We start from the raw sequence: 5,423 nt of genomic DNA on the forward strand, positions 1-5,423 counted from the left end.
CGTTTGTGTCTTATTCACTAGATTTGTTCGTTTTAGAGGTTTACTTTCTGACAAAACGGCACCATTGATCCATTTTTTCAGTGAAAGCTGATCATATAAAAAACTAATTGCCAAAAGTTGCACTATTGCGCACTAAAATAAATCATTGTTGTGTTATATTGTATAAAAAATACAAACAAATTGAGGGGGAGAGTAGAAGAAGGCCTTTTTATCAAAGAGAGTTACTGGTTGACTCCAATAGATGTCACTAACAGCTACAACACTCACTAAGGAGAAAGACACAAACCAGCTGTAACAACTGGACCTGCGAGGGCTCTGCTACCTGCATCTGTTTTCTAGTTTAAATTAATTCTACAGTAAATCTACACTCATCTGTGTGTGTTCCTCGAGACATATACAGCGCACCTGTGTCACATTAGAGCGCTGGATGTCAACACTTTGGTAAGTTATTGGGTGCTTAAACATAAAGCCCCGTGTCAACAAATAAGAGATCACACAATCCACAACTGTGGGACGGAAAATAGATATGTGAAATACATTCGATTACAGACTACTTTTGTTTGTACTGCGTTTGAAAAGGCCTCAACAAGATTCAAATGTAATCCAAGATACGGAAACTGTTGATGTGAGCAAAGAAGGACTCATTTTTTTCATTCATTTAACGTAGATATTCCTTCAGATATTAATACATTTGTATGGATGTGGTTTAATTTTAGTTAGAAAATCAAAAAACAGTGGAATTAAAATGATGTTGATGATGTCTCCTGCATTGTAATCTTACACAGGACAGCCATTGAATCAGAAGTTTAAACTAGAGAGAAATACTAGAGTAAATATAGATTTGATCATGCAATTTTATAGGTTACTTTTCACCTAAGCAACCTAAACTGGAATAGTTAATTCTTTAGAAATAAGACATAAATATATTGTATAAATATTCAAGAATAGGGGTGGGACAAAATATCGATACCACAATATATCATCGTCCTTAAAATTATCGATAGGCTGGCGCCAAATATTGATGTTTTAATTTACAAATATACCGATCAGCCATAACATTATGACAACTGACAGGTTAAGTGAATAACACTGATACTTTCTCGTTACAATGGCACCAGGCAGTGGATGGGTTATGTTAAGCAGCAAGTGAACCCTTTGAAGTCCTTGAAGTTGATGTGTTGGAAGCGTAAGGATGTGAGCGACTTTGACAAGGGACAAATAGTGATGGCTTGACGCTGGGTCAGCGCATCTCAAAAGTGCAGCTCTTGCTGGGTGTTCCCGGTCTGCAGCAGTCAGTACCTACCAAAACGGAAGGAAAACCGGTGAATCAATGGCAGGGTCATGAATGACCAAGGCTCATTCATGCACGTAGGGAAGCGAAGGCTGGCCCATGTGGACAGATCCAACAAAAGAGCTTTCGCTCAAGATTCTGAAAAAGCTCATGCTGGTTCTGATAGAAAGGTGTCAGAACACACAGGGCATCGCAGTTTGTTGTGTATGGGGCCACTTAGCTGCAGACCGGTCAGGGTGCCCATGCTGACCTCTGTCCACCGCAGAAAGCGCCTACAATGGGCAGGTGAGCATCAGAACTGGACCACAGAGCATCAACTGAAAGGATCTGCTGCTGATGTCTTGGTGCCACATATACCACCGCACACCTTCAGAGGTCTAGTGGAGTCCATGCGTCGACGGGTCAGTGCTGTTTTAATGGCAGAAGGAGGTCCTTCACAATATTAGGCAGGTGGGCATAATGTTATGGCGTACATGGCGCTCTAAACAGATTTCCCTGCAATTATGACTCACTGCTACTTCATGACTCCTCATGGTGGCAGAACGGAAATTAATTGGCCTAAGAAGTTAATCAGATATTGTGATGTATTATATCATCGTTATCGTGGGCCATGTGTCGCGTATCATACCATATCTATCTCCGTATCAAGCTCTCTTTTGCTCCCCACATAACCCCAAATCTCTCCATCTTTCCCTCTCTGTCCCTTCCTCTCTCCGCTCTCTGGTTCATCCATTCAGGGTTACAGCCACTGGAAGAGTCTCTCCGGCAGCTGGAAAGTCATGATGGTTTAATCTAAACCTCAGGAAGCAGGATGGGATCCAGATGTAGTAAAAAAAGGAAACAGACAGAGGGCACGTTTTACTCGGCTAGCACGGGGACCTCCACAGGGCACTGTGCAAAAGGGAAGATACAATTTTATAAGGCTGTTGGAACTTTTAAGTGTCTGCTTAAACCTCAGAACTAGACGTTTCAGCACCGACCACCGTCAGACTTCAAATCAAAGGTCAGAGTCGACTTTTCCAAGAAGTCACATCCTCCTTTGTGAGTACAGACTAAGCCCGAAGATTTAAGAGATGCTGGCTTGTTAGATGAAAACTTTGGGAGACAGGACAAGCGAATGACTAACGCTCTCCACTTCTTCGGGAAATACCATCAGGCCGCCTTTGGGCAAGGCACTTACGTAACTTTAATCTCTGTTATAGCAGCATTGTGTTTTACAGGGTTCAAGTGGTGAAGTGAGGATTTTTTTTCCTCGTTAAAGTCTTAATTGGGACGGTCTTTAAATACTGTTAGTTAAAAAAAAACAGCTCTTGCAAATAAAAGTACAGGGGAGGCCTTTTCCAAACAGTAAAGTAGTAAAAAGTTAATGGACGGAGGAACAATTGGCTGATGGTAGAGCTTCCTATAAACTGATTTTCACCTTCAAATTTCTAAGTAAAACATGAAATTCACTTTGATTCCAGAGATTTTTATAGTCAATATTTTCATTAAAAGTCTTTTTGATTGGAAAGTAACGCCGTCAATCTCTAAAGTTTCTAAAATCCTCGTCCAAGTTCAGTCCATTGAGTTTCATACAAAGTCAGACTATGAAAGAGGGCTTTAGTTTTGGGACCACACACTTCGATTGCTCGTTAATTTGTTGCTTAAAAGAAAGTGACTGTTTTCACCAGGTTGGTCCAGGCTTTAACAGATGAATTGGTCGATGATGGACGTGGAGGAAATGGGTGGATTTTCACACTTCCTCTTTGCATCTCCCTTTCCTCTCCCTCTGCTCTTCTCACATCTCCTCACACCTCGCTGCGGTTTCAACTCCTGACATTTTCTCTCCTCTGCTTTATATTCTGCTCCCGTCTCCCCCCTCGACTGAGCACTGTCCAAATAAAGCCTGACAAAGGATTATTATCCACTGAAATGTGGTCGAACACAGTAGCTGCCCCGACACTGAGAAGGTGAGACGCCTCGCTGAGATGAGTTCCTTAAAATTCAGGATTTCCATTAACATTTGATTCAATGGCAGGTTTTAGTATCCAATGGGTCCACAAACTGTTTCATAGGGCTCGTCCGGGCTGCCAAGAAAAATGTCTGGTGGTAATAAACACCAGACACGTGCTTGTAAATGCTGGCTGCTGCCTGAAATGTGCCAACTCAATTGGCTGCTCCATTATTTTGTCAGTGGCGACCAAGCACTCCCGAACTGTCTGCTATATTGTCTCAAATTATCAATTTTTCCAATAACCGGCCATCAGTGTGCCACACATGCAGGAAATGTGTTGTGATGTTACAGCCAAGCTACATCATTTGAATGGATTGTAAAATGTCAACAACAGATGGAAGTTAGCTAAAAAAAACCCTCTCTTTTTTTATGCACTGACGAGGTTTTGCGGCAACTGTTACCAAGATGATGATATGGGGATATAACAGAAAGCTCCTGCTACAGATTATCCATGTGCAAGACAGATTTAAACCCTTTGACTGCAGCTGTCGGCCACACTGACAAACATGCAGGATTTCTATGCCTCTGAATGCCTCATTCAATATTTGGGGGTTTCAACCAGTCACAAAGACTGGCTCTAACTTCTGACGAGAGTCTGTTTAAAGAAGATTATATTGTTATCTCTGGCTTAATGGGTTTTGTTAGGCCCATACAATGCTGGAAGACACCGCTATAGTTGAAAAATAAATAGTCTGCTGGATAGAGCCCGCGCTGCAGGAGAAACCACAAGGAATCGAATAAGAGGAGGAATATTATGAGAAAGACAGCTAAGGATACAGACTGAAAGGAGCGAGAGAAGATAGATGAAGTAAAGAAGGAAAATGAGAAAAAGATGGAGAATTATGAAGATGAAGAGCCTCTCCACTGAAATAAGGTCACGTTTTCAAAGCGAAAAATCTGTAATCAGTCTGTTTACATTTTTCAGCCAAGGTGCTGGTCACGTTTTCACATTTTCCCTCAACGTGTTATGTTGTGTGTGTGCGTATCGTGTGTATATGCCTTGTGTGTTTGCCAAACAAGTGTGTGAAGGTGTTGACCCAGTTTCTGCAGCCAGGTTTCTTGGGTTTTCTTGTGTTTTTCCCTTTAAACCACATGTGTCTGAGGTGGGAGGGGCGGACACTTGACAGGGTCCATTTGGTCCCCATAAACACACACATGGAAGGAAACACACGCAGGTAGATTTAAGACCATATGCATGCACATAAATACACACATACATTTCTCATAGGTCATGAAATAATATAGTTTTCCATTTTCGTTCTGATAGATTCTACAAAGTCCTTTTCTTGTGTTGGTTCTGGTCTTTTGCCTTTTCAGACAGACAGACATTTATTCCCAATACCCCTTTCCAACCTGAAGTTAGTGTGTTGACGCAGGTTTTTCAGACCCGGGAAGACCGGCTTATAGATGCCGATTGTCTCCCTTCCCACTGCCAGTGGAGTATACTCCTGTCAGTCTCTTGTCTGCTGCGTCACCGTCTGACGTCACAATTGGCCTGAAACAGGGTTAGTAAACAATGAAGATGTTACGGTGGTTAGGTTATTATTGTATCTATTACTCATCCAGTCTGTGTATCAAACTCTGCGCCGACAAATTTGGAACGATGTTCGAGCGCTGCTTGGACAGAGACGGGCAGAATTTGTAGCTGAGAAGACAAGGAGTCGCAGAAGTTACCGACGGAGTATAGCATCGTGCCGGAAAGGGGGCGGAGATTAGCGTGTCCACACTGGTTTTGTGTTCCCATCAATGCCGATTGGAGCCGAGCAGATAATTACCTGGGTCTACTGCAGAGTCTTTGACCCAGGCCTGAATGCCTTTTGTAGCCTTTCCCATTAAGCAAAAAAGCCGGGTGTTAGCAGGTTTTAGCGGGTCTTTTGACCAGTGGGAAAGCGGCTTTAGTCAGTCTCCACAAAAAGTCGGTTTTGGTATTTCACCTGTTTGTAGACTTGGAAAAATGACACGGAGGTTGTGTGAAGAATTAAGGATGAGAGAGAAAGTTCCACCTACTTTCTCACCTTAGCACACCTGGCATATCACTGCACAAAGTGAGCTTGCTTGTAGAAATATTGGTTTTGAAAAGTTACCTGATAAGGCCCCCAATTCCAAATTAGTGAGGCCTTGGGAGAACAGGTCTGTGAC

The sequence above is a fragment of the Semicossyphus pulcher genome, unplaced genomic scaffold (genome assembly GCF_022749685.1).
Source record: "Semicossyphus pulcher isolate SPU_LCO1_2020_fin unplaced genomic scaffold, fSemPul1.0.p SCAF_2, whole genome shotgun sequence".
Taxonomy (NCBI): domain Eukaryota; kingdom Metazoa; phylum Chordata; class Actinopteri; order Labriformes; family Labridae; genus Semicossyphus; species Semicossyphus pulcher.